The sequence below is a fragment of the Pelophylax lessonae genome (genome assembly GCF_965119305.1).
Source record: "Pelophylax lessonae genome assembly, chromosome: 2".
NCBI lineage: Eukaryota > Metazoa > Chordata > Amphibia > Anura > Ranidae > Pelophylax > Pelophylax lessonae.
Window position 1 is genome coordinate 430696245 of NC_138769.1, and position 16512 is coordinate 430712756.

The 16512-nt window shown below is 41.5% G+C and overlaps 1 protein-coding gene across 2 annotated transcripts in view; it reads left to right on the forward strand.

Annotated features, from left to right (window-relative positions):
- Nucleotides 1-16512, forward strand: part of ARHGAP6 (Rho GTPase activating protein 6) — a 788712-nt gene that overhangs the window by 500303 nt on the left and 271897 nt on the right. The window lies entirely within an intron of this gene.

The window sequence follows — 16512 nt, forward strand, 5'->3', positions numbered from 1 at the left end:
TTTTTCTTTTTAATGATGTACTATGTCATCTGAATATTTCTAAAGCCATTGAATATATGCATAGAGATGTTTGAAAACAGCAGCATAGGTATCAGTTCAGATACATTAGTGGAAGGTGATCTGCAGAGCATATAGACATGCCCGGAGCTTGAAGGAAATGATAAGCAAAAGGCATACATGACAGGGTGGAAGGATAACCAGGCAGTAGGGGGTTAAATTAGTTGTTGGGATATTAGAGGTCAGGACTCTTACCTTATTGGCAGAGCAGACAAGGTGATGGGGAGGAGCAGGAGATAGAGTAGTTGTAGGGGAGGAGTGAAGGGGCTTTACTTGCAGATTGGAGATCATAGGAGAAACGTCCCTCCCACCTGCCCTGGTGATGCCATTTTCTGTTGCTCTGCTAGGGAGGTTGGACATTGGCGGTTGGGGTCCTTCACGAGGGTCCAAAACATGGTGTCGAACGATAAAATGGTGGGACCCATCTCAGGTATGGAGTCCTATGGTTGGTCTGGTTCAGTCTAGACCGACCGGGTAGTGCAAGGTGGTAGGGGTCTGTCCTCAAGGCCGTGTTTTGGTGGCTGGGGACAGAACCTAACTTAATGGTACCACAGACTCCAAAGATGTGGGAGATGGTATCGTCATGGATCTGCAACCATTCTTTGATCTAGATTGGTTTGATTGTTTTATGTTTTTCTGTTATTTATGGTTTTGTTTAATAAAAGGCTGAACCGGCCATTTATTCCCAATGCTGAGTTGATGTTGTCATTTAAAGCTAAAAGGGGGGTGGTGTTGGGTACTGATTCAGGTAATATGGTTAAACAGGTAGGATCTGAACGACCCTAGTCACGTACAGTTATAAGAATCACCAAATACAAAAAAAGAAAAAGTGCTCACGTTAAGATTTCTTACTTTTGGGATATGTTGGGTACTAAGGCTGCACGATATTGGGAAAAAAAGTACATTGCGATATTTGTTTTTCAACGATATATATCGCGATATTGAACTGGGTGGAATGCAGAAGACACTGACAGTATGGACTAGGCAGAGTCGGGACTCACAGTGATGGTAGAAGGTAGAAGAACACAGCCTGACATGACATCCGTCCCACACGTTCAGTCTGCCGCCCTGCAGCTAGTTCTCTTGACCGAGCGGTGAGCGCGGCACAGCGAACCAATCACGTTGTGATTAGCGGCACAGCGAACCAATCAGGTGTGCAGGCACGCGTGATTGGTTAGCTGTGCAGCTGCTCATGGCGCGCTGCTCACCGCTCAGTCAAGAGAACTAGCTGCAGGCAGGCAGACTGAACGTGTGTGGGACAGATGTCGGGCTGTGTTCTGCTACCTTCTACAACCACTGTGAGTCCTCCCGACTTCTCCCTGCCTATGCCCAGTGGTGTATTTAGGTTTTGTGCTGCCCTAGGCCTGACTAAATTTGTGCATCCCCTAATTTAAATATGAACCACCCCTTCCTGTAAAGGCCACACCCCTTCCGGTTTATGACCAATCCTGTCATCTGTAAACCACAGACCATAACCACAGTCTATCAGTGCCCTTCAGCATAGCTTCATCAGTTCCCATAAGTTCAGCCTCATCAGTGTAGCCTTATCAGTGCCGCCTCTTTACTGCCCATCAGTGCAGCATATCAGTGTGGCCTCATCAGTGGTCACCAGTGCAGCCCTATCAATGGCAACCAGTGCAGCCTTATCAGTGCCCATTAGTTCAGCCATATGTCACGGGATTAGTAAGATTACTAATTTAAGATATTTGGACTTGTGTTTGCTGTCACTGATTGTAATTATGGGATTATTTCACTTACTTGTATAATAAATAGGAAGTCCATAGTCATTTTGCAAATAAGGAAATATTTTTTTTGCTTCCCCCCCCTGCAAAATGCCACCCTAGGCCCGGGCCTTGTTGGCCTAGGCCAGAATACAGCACTGCCTATGCCTACTATCGTATGTTCGGCGATGTGACTATCGCCCACGCCCACAGCACGATAGTCGATATCACATTGACTATCGTTCAGCCCTATTGGGTACTATATACAGTACCTTGCAATGGTCATTTAGACTTATAGCCCCCCATCTTGCTGTATTTGGGTATTTTGGTTGCATGCTTACCTTTTAGGATAGCTCAGATAGTGGCCAAAACACACAGAAAGCAGAATGTATTCTTTACATGCCTATAAAAGTGTTTTGGAAATGATTCATTTTGCAGAAAAAAGGAAAAGCTCTGCTTAAAGTAGTCAAAAGTAGTCAAGTTTTACAACCCAGACAGCACTTTATTATTCCAGACAACTGTAATCATGAAAGGTCAAATGCACATCCACTTTGCTTGTTAATTTATTAGACATCCAGAGGGGCAGTGTTAAAGTATTAACCTGTGTGGAATTCTAATGGGAGTTGTCACCTGCATCACCTAGAAGCAACATTTAAAATTTTGGCATACATTGTCAGAATCGGCAAAGAGAAAAAAAATCAAATAAAGGATAAGGTACCTTTTATGTTTAGGCTGCTTTCACACTGAGGAGCTTGAAAACTGCCCATAAAAACGCCAGGCAATGGAGAGGGGTGCTTTTGAGGCGCTTTTTGTAGCATTTCAAACGTGCTCCAAAGATGCCTGCAGGAGTTTTTTGCACCGCCCCCCAGTTTGAAAGCATTCATTGATTTTAAAGAAAATTGGATTTTATTCGCTTTTTGAGCGCTTTTTTTTTAGCATGAAAGCACCTGAAAAGCGCCTCAGTGTGAAAGGTGTCTTAGATATATAAAAGAGCAATGGCAAAAAGACTAAGTGGTTCATTGAGTCTGTTTACCCCCCCCCCCCCCCCAACCCCTTTTTAAAATGTATTTTTATTTATTACAGGTATTTCTATAGCGCAGTAAGTTTACGCAGGGCTTTACGCATATATTGTACATTCACTTCTGTCCCTACCCTCGAGAAGCTTACAGTTTAAAGCCTGGTATACGCAGTGGGGTTATTTACTAAAGGCAAATCCACTGTGCACTACAAGTGCACTTGGAAGTGCAGTCACTGTAGATCTGAGAGGGACATAAAAGGGCAATAAAAACAACAGGATTTTTGCTTGCACATGATTGGATGAAAGAAATCATCAGAGCTTCCCCTCATTTCAGATCTTCCCCTCAGATCTACAGCGACTGCACTTCCAAGTGCACTTGCAGTGCACAGTGGATTTGCCTTTAATAAATCAACCCCTATGAGTCTTTTTTCATAAACAAAAACTGTCAGGTCTGGTTGAAGTTGCTGTACTAATATTCCGTCGTCAGTACAGCCATCTTCCCCGCCAAGCTGTTGTGTTCTGACAGGGGCCTGCCATAACATCCGGTCAGCGCTTTCAGCTATTGGCTATTGGTTGGTTCCTGGTTTTCCAGCATGCTCATCTGACAGAAACCAGCCAAACAGCCGGCTTCTGTCGCACTGGCTGCCATATACATGGGCCGAATTTCGGGCGTTCTTTATTGAACTGGCCGATGTTGCCCATCATTCGGCCCGTGTGTACCTTGGCTTAAAGGGATGGCAAAGTCAGAAGGTTTTTTTTATCTTAATGCATTCTATACATTAGGAGAAAAAACCTTCTGTGTGCAGCAGCCCCCCTAATACTTACCTGAGCCCCATCTCTATCCAGCAATGCCCATGACAGTCTCAGCCATCCGGGACTCCCCTCCTCATTGGCTAAGACACAACAGCTGCGCCATTGGCTCATGCTGCTGTTATTCAAAATCAGTTAGCCAATGAGGAGAGACAGGGTGGGGCTGAACCACAGATCTGTGTCTGAATGGATACACAAAGCTGTGACTCAACTTGGGTGCCCCCATAGCAAGCTGCTTCCTGTGGGGGCACTCAGCAGGAGGGAAGGGCCAGGAGAGCCAAAGAGGGACCTGAGAACAGGAAGATCTGGGTTGCCCTGTGCAAAACCACTGCACAGAGCAGGTAAGTATAACATGTTTGGTATTTTTATTGAAAAAAAAAAACAAGCCTTTACAATCACTTTCAGGTGCCTAACTCACATTCATGCACATACATGCTAGGGCCAATTTAGACAGGAGCCAATAAACCTACCAGCATGTCTTTGGAGTGTGAGAGGAAACTCGAGTACCTGGAGAAAACCCACACAGGCACAGGGAGAACATGCAAACATTAACAAAAAAAGTTAAAGGAGTTGTAAAGTCAGGAAGGTTTTTTATATTAACGCATTCTATGCATTATTATAAAAGCCTTCTGAGTGTAGCAGCCCCCTCAGCACCCCCCAATACTTACCTAAACCCCCTCTCTGTCCAGCGATGTCCACAAAAACCCTCGGCCGTCCTGGGACTTTCCCTGCTGATTGGCTGAGATACAGCCGTGGCGCCATTGGCTCCTGGGGCTGTCAATCAAAGTCAATGAGCCAATCAAGTGAGAGAGGGGGCTGGGCCGAACGGCAGCTCTGTGTCTGAATGGACATATGGAGCTGCAGCTTGAGTCGGGTGCCCCCATATTAAGCTGCTTGCTGTGGGGGCACTCGATAGGAGGGAGGGGCCAGGGACCCCGAGAAGAGGAGGATCTGGGCTGCTCTGTGCAAAACCAACTGCACAGGGAAGGGAAGTATAACATGTTTATTATTATTTTTATATATTTTTTTTAAACAGGATTTTACAATCACTTTAAGAAAGCACAACACAAAAGAAAAGCTTACACAACTAATCCCAAATTTCTTTAACTCTAAAGTTGTTTTCTTTATTAATTCTAACTATTCATTTTCCCAAACTGCACATACCTTGAGGGGGCATTCAGAGAACAGACTGTAAAAAAAATATATTTCAACTTTTTTGATTATACTTCAATATGACTTTTGTATTCACTATTTATTTTGATGTCTCATATAAGTAACGTCTTTGTTATTTTTCAAATGCGTATTATTATTTTATACAGTAGCCAAACAGCTAAAAAAATGAACTACTGAACTAAGGAAGGGTGTTTCTGTTTTCCCAAATAAAAATCATCTAATTTCAGAGAACAGAGAACAGAGTATGGAAAAATGAAAGAACACAGCTTGGGTTCATAGTACAATCACCAATAACATAGTCACTGTAGAAGTAGAAGTGTACTTGTGGCGGGAGTCACTTTGGTTGGGGGGCCCGTGGAACCCAGGTTGAGAAATCCCTCTCTCAGCTCCCGGGGCCCCTCTTATGTGTAAGTCATCCTGTGTCTATTAGTATTAGTATTCTGTACACAATTTCTTCTGCATAGGATAACGTAATCAGGCACCTGACCTGGTGGGGTAATTTGATCAGGAGAGGGATGTTCTCCTGTGTGGTATATATTGTGTGTGAGCTTGTTCAATAAAAGTTTTTGTAGGTTCCAGATCTATACAAGCTAAGTTCCAGCTAGTTTTGTATGTAGGGCAGCTGTAAAATTTGATAACTATGTTCAGACTGGAGGAAGCCCACAAGCACAGTGTGGGTCGCGGTTCCGTTACAGTAGTCTATACATCACCTGCCTTAAAAGTGCTACTTTCCCACTGCTCCTTATTGCGTTGCCTAGAGTTTTGCTTAAGTCACAATATAAATACATGTTTTCTCGTGTTTCTATTAATGTTCCTGCAAAGCCTCAGCTCATCTGTGTAATGTGCAGAGCCCACAACAGAGCTGAATTCTGTGGAGGCGTGAAGTCATCTCCGGTGTCCACTACTGAAGGCATTATCGGAGGGGTTGAGAGATCCCTCACACCAGCTGCACATCAGATAGAGGTGACAGAGCTTTGTAGTCATGTGATACCATAGAGGTACAATGGGAAAAAGGGTAGTTAAATTTTGATTTACACTAAAATGTGTGCAGTGAAATGAGGAGCAGTTCAGGGGCAGCATATATAAGGAGAGGTGATAGCCTAAACTTCTACTTTTAAAACAAATTTTTATATGCTGAAAATTGCTAAACATGCCCCCAAATTGAGCATTAGCATCACTGCTTAAAGCGTTTGTTACCCAAAAAATATATATTGATCCTGTTCCTTTTAAGCATGTTATACAGCACAGTGTTTGTGCTGAGTAATTTGGCCCCTTCTATCACCTAAAAAACCTGGCTGATCCTGCCAGTTTCTACACCTCTCCCCCCTCCCCCCCCCGTACACTGACCACAGTGTATCATGGCTGCTGAGCCTTGACACTGTGGTCAGTGTACGTGCCCCCGTCATCCGCAGCCCCGTTCTCTGCTCTCCTGTGTCCTCCTCCCCTCCTTGCCTATCAGCTCTGTGTCACAGCCCGCCCACCCGTCCTGCTGCTCAAAAAACTGTTGATATATTATATAATCCTGTTTATCTCCTAAGCCTGTGTGCCTCTGTCTATGTGTTTTATAAAAAAAAAATATGCTGTATATACCTGATTGTAGTGTGCTGCTCGGCGATTGCGTGACCAGCCGTCTCTCTCTCTCTCTCTCCTCCTCTCGAGTGACGTTAGCAGGGGGATCCCGGCCCTGCCCCCTGCAGCTGTCAGACGGGGCTAGGGGAGAGCCAGTCATTGATGTGATCGCCGAGCAGCACACAGCAATTAGGTATATATAGCATTTTTTTTTATAAAACACGGAGACAGAGATACACAGGCTTAGGAGACAAAGACGATTATACAAAGTCCTGGAAGTGGCTTAACAATCACTTTAAAGTAAAACTATAGGCAATACTTTTTTCTTTTTTTTCATTTTAAATAGAGCAAGTGAGGGTAATAACCCCTGTCAGATTTTTTTTTTTTGCCATCTTTGTCCTATTGAGGAGATTTTTCTTCATTTCCTGTCCCATAGCCAAACAGAAAGTGAGAGGAAATCCCTAAAAATTAAGGGAATTCCTTGGGGCCTCCCAAGTCATCAGAACTAGTTCCCCTATTGGAAGATTTCCCTTCTATTACTTTTCTAGGGACAACCCAAAATGTGGGATTTTCTTTACTTTTACTTTCAATGATAATGGTAAACAGGACAAACAGAGAGGGTGAATCTCCCTAACGGGGGTGTAACGTGAGAATTACCTACCCCGTGAGAAAAACCTACCCTCGTCACTTCCGGCCAGGAACAGCTGAGCAGCGCAGCAGTGCGCATGCTCACAGCCCCGGATACCTAATGGGACAACTGAGGAGCTGAGTAGTGCGCATGCGCACTAGTATGGAAATATGTCGGTGTACCGTGAACAAAACCTACCCACGCCGCGGTTACATAAAACAGCTGTGCTGCAATACGAGTAATCTCCGCTCCTGTCCCTGTCACTTCCCTGATCTGGGCTAGTAAATATAAAAGCGGCTGGCGGCTCCGTGATTTATGTTTTCATACACCCGCCGCCGCTTTTATATTTACTTGCAGAGAGCAGGGAAGTGACAGGGACAGGAGCGGAGATGACTCGTATTGCAGCATAGTTATTTAAATGTAACCGCCGGATTACATACAGTGCCGTGAACCGGAAGTGACGAGGGGTAGGTTTTTCTCACGGGTTGGTAATTCTCACAGAACAGGGGCACAGACAGCAATAAAAACTGACAGGTATTCTAATCCCTCTCCACAATGTCCGAAACGAAAAAAAAAGTTTTGGGCTTTAATGATAAAGTCTCCACCAAAAGCACATGTGCTAGGCTGACAACACATGGGGGAAAGACACGTGTTGTCAGGCTATAACAAGAAGTGCCTAAACAAGGAACTTCATCGCTCAGTCCCTAGGTATTGTTTTAGTAATAGCTGCAGATTTCTAAAGACTGAAAATGAAAATAACATTTTTAAAAATTGTATAAGATTTTAGTGATTGGGTTATCCTTTTTTCATTGCCCATGAGGTTGTGGCCAAAGTAAACACAGCTTTACCGTATATTTTAAATTAAGTGAATATATATCTTTGATAAGTGATTATTCTCCATTCATTTAGTAATTCCACCCCTATGAATACATACATTGACCATTGCAGATGTTTTTTTTCCGGGGAACATGCACCATTTTTAGAGAATGAGAATTCAAGAAGGGTTCTGATCTTTTTTTTATTTTCTTTTATAATTTTTTATTTAGAAACTGCGATGGGTAGGTATGAAACCATATCCATTGGCACTAGGCCGAACATAGGTCATAAATGTACGAAACAGTTACAGTTGGAAAGAAAATAATTTTTTGCAAGGATTTGCATATACAGAAGAAACTAAAACATATGTCCCAATTAAAGGGACCAAAATACCTATAGATACAGTCTACACACCGTTAAAGTTGGTCCCCCAGGTTTCAGTCGGATTCTGATCTTTGAATATGAAAAATTACCTAATTTTATCCATATTGGGTTATATCTGCATAGCTATGTTTATAGAAACTGCAGCACATTTTTGAACCTTTCAGCACCTTGCAAAGCTATTACTAATCTGCTATGATAGTACATAGAGAGTGATATTGGGGTTTATTTACTAAAGGCAAATCCACAGTGCACTTGGACGTTCAGTATAGATATGAGGGGAAGATCTGAAATGAGGGAAATCTCTGTTAATTTCTATCATCCAATTATGTGCAAGCAAAAATGCTGTTTTTTATTTTCCTTGCATGTCCCCCTCAGATCTACAGCGACTGCACTTCCAAGTGCACTTTCAGTGCACAGTGGTGTTGCCTTTAGTAAATAAACCCCACAATCTGCATCTCTGGCTAGCTTGTTGCAGCCACAGTGGATATACTGTAGTACCAGCATTAGGGCCTCATGTACATGGATGTTTTTTAGCTTCTATGCCCTGAAGCATAAAATCCCTGGCACTTTCCCACACCAGGGGTGTTGCAGGTGGCGCATACAGGCACCAAGTCAATGGCTGTACAAGGCTGCACAAGTGTAAACGCTGATCACTTCTGTATCAGCGCTTACCGGAGCATTCACAAACAATATATTTAGAGCCAGTTCACACTACTCCGAATTGGGACACGACTTGTGTGCCCTCAAGTCACGCTCAGTCTCTTGTCATCACAAATTCAATGTAAATGAATGAGAGCCGTCTTAATATGCACTACTGAAGTCTCTTCGACTTCAGAAAAGGTTCCTGTACTACTAATCCAATATGAAACACATTGTACGCCATGCGCATGCATGAGTAAACATCAGTGTAGAGGAGGTTGGCATTTACACTGATACAGCTGCATGCAGCCATTTACTTGTATTGGCAGCAGTATACTGCAGCTGCCCGGGCATGGGAATGCTCCAGGGATTTTATACTTGAAGACACAGACTCTTAAACAGTCCGTGTTCATGAGGCCTAATAGTGTAGTTTGAGTCTCTTTACGTTTTTTTGCCAGGAATGTAAAAAGTTACACATTTTTTATGATTTATTTAAAAGAATTACATAAAGATAAGCTCCCATTTATACACTAGAAACATAGCTTATTGTATAATCTAACCCAGACATGGTCTATATGCAATGCTGTTACAGGTTTAATTTTTTTAAATAGTCTTCATATGTTTCTATTTCTGTTGTATGTTATCTTAATGTGTGTGAGTATACAATATGCACTTGTATGATAAATGAAGGCCTTCCTTCCTTAACCACGGTGACAATACAAAGCAATTTGTTACATATGGTGTACTTCATCTGAAAGGCATTTCCCTTCTCCAGCATGCCTCCTTGATGGATAACTTTGCATAGAGTGTTTGTATGTATACATTGTAATAAAGTATATAGTATATTAAAGAGGTGACATTCATTTATAGTAAGGCAGTTGCAGCAAAGAAAGATGAAAAATTGATGCTGTTGCTGCTTATTATTATTGTAAAGTGGTTTCCTTAGCAGGCGTGGCCATATAGTAATGATGTTGAGATAACAATAAAGAGATCCAACTTTTAACAGCTAAGCATACCCCTGAGCAACATTCCTTTATGAGTAGGCTCTGTTAAATTTCCAAGCAGCTTAGCAGGTCTATACACATTTTAGAGCTCGTGGGTTCCCAGCAAGGGACCTAGGAAAGTTCATATTAAAAATTGTAAAAAGAATTTAATCAATACATGTCCTTAGGAAAATGAAACAACAATACAAATATGGTCACATTTTTATTATATGTTGTATTAACATGAACATTATATTGATTGTACTTACAAGTGTAATACTGTTGTAAAAAATATTTGATGAACTTGGCCTAAATTTGGGAAATCTTTTGCTCAACTAAGCTAACTGAACATCAGGTAAAAGCAGAAAACTAAAGTGGAGTACACACTATAAGAAAATCGGGCGAACGATCGTCCGATGAACGTAAATTCGTATGAAAATTCTCGTACGACAAAGGCTTTTTTTTTGTTTTTTATTGTTTCTGATCATGCGCAGTCTTTCTTTTCTGATTTTTCTTGTACAAAAATTGGACGAAAACAGTAAACATTAAACAAAAGTTGTTAATTTTTTCCCGTACGAGAAAAATTTTCGAGTTTGTCCCTTCAAGAATTTTCGTACGAAAATTCGGAATCGGCTGTCGAAAGTTGTGTACACACTATACGAAAATCTTACGAAAATTCTTTGGACGAAAATGTTTGCTTCGATTTTCTTATAGTGTGTACTAAACTTAACACTGGGATGCACCAGGCTGTCCCTAAACTCAGATAGGTGCACAGAACAAGAATGTTACCGGCATCTGTTGGGCCACCACATCTCCAATCCTCAGAAAAATCACTTTCTTTGCCATATGTTGAATGAAAGAAAACAGGGTTTTTGGTTAATAATCCCGGAACATCAAATGTTAAAGTATAAATCCAGTCGGTCCCCTGGGGTCACAACTTTCTTTACAAAAAGTCTATTACTAAGCATTGCTTTAAAGTTGAACACTAGAATAGAACACATAAAAAACCCTTGTAGCGGGGTTCCCTCTCATTGGAGGGGTTAAATGCCTGTTATTTCTAGGGGGTCGATGAAGGGGCTTTATTACTTACCCTATTCTGCATTCCAGGAGACTCTGGTGCTCTTCTCTTATCCCTGAAGCTCTGGGCTGTGGTTGGTCCCTCAGTGTCATCACCTACAATACAGGGCTATTAACCCTGCCTTGTATATGGATGAGGCAGTTGTCTATCATATGATTCCGTACTTAGACAAGTGAACATTTTCTACTCCTTTAGTAAATCAAACCAAGAGAGAGTGTAGTGATGAGAAAATAGTTTTTAAAAAATAGGGTAATTTGTTAAGTTGTATTTTTTTTTCTGCTGAATATACATCTAAAAAGGTTTGTCCATACTGCAGATATATATATTCCTCATCTCCAATTGGCTTGATTAGTAAATTGTGAGATTCTCCACAGACTAAATACTACTAAACATTTCAAAATGCCCTTTTTTGGCATGCTTGGGGTACCATTAAAAATTAATGGCACCCAAACACATTTGCGTTTTGCCATGATTGTAGGCCATGCTTCCAATACATTAAGGTGTGAACGGGGCCTTAGTGTCTTCGGAGGGGGAACAAAGACCCAGTGGAGAACACCAAACCCTGATTGCAAAGGAAGGTGCATGCCCACTACCAAACATCATGTGAAAGGTGGCAAAGTCTTTTAGAATTGGGTGGGGAAACTGAAACAAAGGTTGGTTACTAAATGTGGGATTGATTGATTCTTTGATCCCAAGACATACCCAGGACCCATTATCAGTGGAACATAGGGTCAAGATGTGGGACTGTCTAGTGACTCTAGTCAAATCCTGGTAGTTGGCTTCAATGCATATGCTACACAATCAGGTTATTCTGTAAAATCAGTTATTGCAGTGCTTATGGCCAGCAGCTTTCCAGTCCAGGTTTCATGATCGTGACATCCTATGTACAGTATATGAGAAATTATTGTCAATCTTGCTGCACCTTATCTCCTGCGGCCTGTAGATAAAAGAAGCCTAGAGCGGCGTAATTAATTGTTAAACCAGACTGTGAATTTTGCATTGGGCCCTACTGTAAAAATAGCGGTGGCATTACTTCCTTTACAAAAGCCTGTATTTAATGAGTTTCCTGCAGCCCAAATAAAGATAACATTGTATGAGCTGATCATTGTATTTATTCACACTATGGTCTACACTGATTGCACTGGATACCTTAAAACAGAAGCAGATAAGGTATCTAGTATGCCTGTACAAAGCACAAGAATATAGCTGACTACATTGCAATTAGCAGTATTCCGCACTGAATATTTCTAACTTTAAAAACTTTAATAAGCTGGTACCTAAATCCACTATTATTCAACTTCAATATGTTCAAAATTCTGCCACCAGATACCTGACTAGGTCTGGTACAAGTTCTTATAATACCTCTATCCTGGAGTCCTTGCACTGGATACCCATCAGGTGTCGCATTGACTTTAAGATCCTCTTGTTCACCTATAAGGCTATTCATGGCTTGATACCCTATCTGAACTGTTATCCCCCCCCCCCCCCTCGTAACCTTTTATCCTCAAATTCTGGTCTTCTGTGTGTCCCCTCTACTCACTTAAGCAGGGTACACACTAGTAGAAAATCTGCCGAAATTCCCGCCCGATGTGAAATCGTCCGATTTTCGCCTAGTGTGTACACAACTTTTAGCAGCCGATGCCGACATTTTCAACGAAAAAAACGGAGGGACAAACACCAAAATTTTTTTCGTCCGTCCCCAGACGACCGATTTTCGTTTAATGTGTATGCAGTACGTCCGTGAAAAATCGGATACGAAAGACCGCGCATGATCTGAAGTTGCTGACAACCTGGAAGTCTAGGAACAAATGTGCCAAAAAAAAGAAAAATCGGACGAGAAATTTTGTGAACATTTATGCACTGTCGACTAAAAACGGTAATGAACGCCGAGAAGACAGAGAAAAATCGAATGATATTTCGTCCGATTTTCGTCAAGTGTGTACGGCCCTTTACACTCAATGGGAGACAGAACCTTCTCCTGCTATTCTCCAAAACTCTGAAATTCACTTACAAAAAACATCAGAGTCATCTTTTCTAAACTTATTCAAATCAGATCTAAAAACTAAAGGTGTTGTAGAAAATTATTTTTATTATAATTAAAATTATTATTATTATTACTAATAATGAGATCATCATAATCAGTCAAAAAAAACTTTTGACCAGAATTCATACATCAACTAGCTATCTAATATTGACATCTAAGGGCCATTTCACACGGGCGATCCGATCAGGTCCGCCTGTCAGTTTTGCATGTAGACCTGATTGGAAGGTCCATGCATCCCTATGGACTGATTAGACCCGGTGTAAGCAGACACAAGCCTGTTTATGTCCATATACCTCCAGGTCTAAAAGAGATCACTAAAAAAAATGGAGGAAAACGTCCTTCTCTTCCATTTGGGTAGATCAGATCCGAGGCAGCTGGCTGCAAATAGACAGTGGGGTCTGTTTACACCCCGTTGTCTAAAGAGCAGAGTGGTGTCTGTCTGTGTCCGCTCTGCATAAACTGAGCGGACATGGACCTATCATCCGCCTTCTCTGATGTCAGGGGATCAGCTCACAGATCCCCTGCTGATGGAAAAAGAAGGCGCCTGTGTGAAAGGGCCCTTGATCTTCTTTCGTAGTTATTGTCCATACACACTATAAGATTTTCTGAAGACTTTTTCCTTTAGATTTACCAACCCATATAATATGAGGTCAAACCTAAACACTTTCAATTTGTATGCAATCTGGCAGGCCCTTGCACTACATAGAAAAGGTAAATTTGAAGGAAATCTAACCACAAAAGTTGGATAGTGTGTATCCAGCTTTAGTCTGCATACATTTGCCATCACAGAACCTAAGTCTACTTTATACAGCAAACTTTCATTTATTGACATCAAATTTTGTCTAATACATTTATACTTTGGCTTACCGTGTGACTTAATAGGGAAGGCTTCTAAACCTGTAAGAGGAGGAGCTGTTAAAACTATGTTTATTTCTTTTGACGTAGCTTTGTCTAGTAGAGACAGAATAGTTCCCTATTGACCTCTATACTGTGGAAATGCAGCAGTGTTACAGGTATGTTCTGTACATTCATCCCCATAAGTATAGTCAAATGTAAATCTGACTGGGCTTACACAGATCTAGGACCGAAGTCTACCCAGGCAGTGAACATTAAACATGGATGGCAGAGCAAAAGAAAAGAAAATGCATATACAGTGAATGTCTGCCATACATGCACATTACCCCATGTTGTATCCCTTGAAATACCTTGCATGTACAGAAAAACAGCTGTTGATGTACAACATACTGGAAATGTACTCTCCTAAGTCCTGTTGGGGGCTGACAACACACAACTTTTTGTGCACTGACTAGCAATCATATGTCCTAGTTGCCTAATCAAACCCTCCAACCCCTCTCATCTTTACATCATATACACTACTTGTTCTGTAGTCTTAAGAAAAGAACTGGGAGAGCTAGATACACTCCTTGAGATAACACAGAAAGTGTGCACAGGACCCATAACACTTTCATCATTATATTTAAAGCGGAACTTCACCCAAAAGGGGAAGTTCTGCTTGTTTGTACCCCCCCTCCAATACCACTTTTGAGGGGGGGGGGGGGGGTGAGCAGATACCTGGTTTTGACAGGTACCCGCTCTCACTTCTGGTCAGATGTGCCGCAGCGATCTGAGCCAGAAGTTTGCCCCCCCGCCTATCCTTCCCCGCAGCCTTCTGGGATGCAGCAGAGGTCCCAGGAGACTGCGGGGCCATTCACAAATTGCAGCGCAGCTCCGGCATGCACAGTAGGAACCCGGCTGTGAAACAGCAAGGCTCATTACAAGGATTTAAACAGACTTTGTTACACATTCCTACCTTTTGTTATTCTGAAGAAATCACTGTTTGTTCCTCTGTGCCCCTGTGCTGAGTGGGTCAAATGGGCGTGGTTTCATAATTATCTATCAGCTGTGGCAGCTGCAGAGCTCTAATGAGGAAATCTGCTGGGCCTGCATCCCTTTGGACGTGTTCCTATTGGGAGTATCGCACCAAAAATCAAAAACAAACATTTTTGTTGCAGTGGATACCAGAAATCTGACTTATATCTTAGGCACACTTCTGGGAAAATTGGTGGGCCAATCACACAAGCAGGAAATGTTTCTGGGGTGTGGTCAGTACATTCTGTGTACAGAACACCTCCAGGTAGCCGTATTGCATTGCATTTTCAGAAATTTACAACAGCTGCAGATTGAAAAGGTAAGGTCATTTTTAATAACATTCAATTACAATATGATTTGTGTCGCAATTGTATATGCTATATTATTTTTTCTCTATTTGCTATCCCCCCACCCACGAAAGTGGAGTTACCCTTTAAGGTTTACATATTGTAAGGTAGTGTAATGTAAATACACTCTATGTGCTTTCGTAAAGTAATTTGGGCAACTAGCTGTGGTCAGGGCCGTCTTTAATTATGATTGGACCCTGGGCAAATATTTTCTTGTGCCCTCCCAAAACCCACTTTTTACCTATTTGCAGCCAGTGCAGGCTCAAGGGGCAGCTGCTTTGGGTCCCACAAGAATGACTGGACCTAGGGCAGCTGCCCCTTTTGCCCTGTGTTAAAGAAGGCCCTGGCTGTGGTATGCTTGCACAGTGTAATCTCTCTCTGCATGTAGCATTTTTTTTTTAAAAGCCTATTGTTTTTTTAAAAACTGATAATTAACTATTTATTACCTGTAAATAATAATAACAATGTAGTCATTTCAAATATATACTTATTCCAACCAAATACAGTAGATTGCTTTTTTTGATAATCCTGTTTTCATCTTATTTAATAATTGAGACGTTTATTCACATTATCACACAGATGTAAGCTTCAACCAATTCTGTGTTGCTGTTGAAAGTTTTTTCAGCAGTCGTAGCATTTTCCCTCCAAAGCATCTTCCTTTGGGAGTTTCAAGTTTGGTTAATGCTGGAAGCACAGTTTCTGCACAACATACTCAAGAGAGCATGAATCATTGACAGCAGGATTAAACACAAGCAATAATCTGCTATTTTTAAAGTGATATCATACTTGTGAAACATAATGGGGAACCAGTACTCATGTACACCGGTTCTGCAATCCCAAATTGGCAAGATGTCTTATTAGTGGGTTTTACTGTACTCTACACACATATTAAGCCATAACAGACCCCTTGCCCTTTTTTAACCACTTAAGCCCCAGAAGATTTTACCCCCTTTCTGACCAGGGGGTATTTTGCGATTCGGCACTGCGTGACTTTAACAGACAATTGCGCGGTCGTGTGACGCTGTACCTAAACGAATTTGATGTCCTTTTTTTGCCCACAAGCAGAGCTTTCTTTTGGTGGTATTTGATCACCTGTGCGATTTTTTGATCATGTGCTATAATCAAAAAAAGAGCGACAATTTTGCAAAAATAACAATATTTTTCACATTTTTTTTATATGAAATTACCCAAAAAAATGTAAAAATCTAATTTTTTAAAAATTTTTGGCCAATTTGTTTTCTGCTACCTAAGTTTGGTAAAAAAAAAAATCACAATAAGCGTATTTTGATTGGTTTGCGCAAAAGTTATTGCGTTTACTAACTAAGGGAAAGATTTTTGTCATTTTTGTCATTTTTTTTTTAACGAGTAATGGCGGC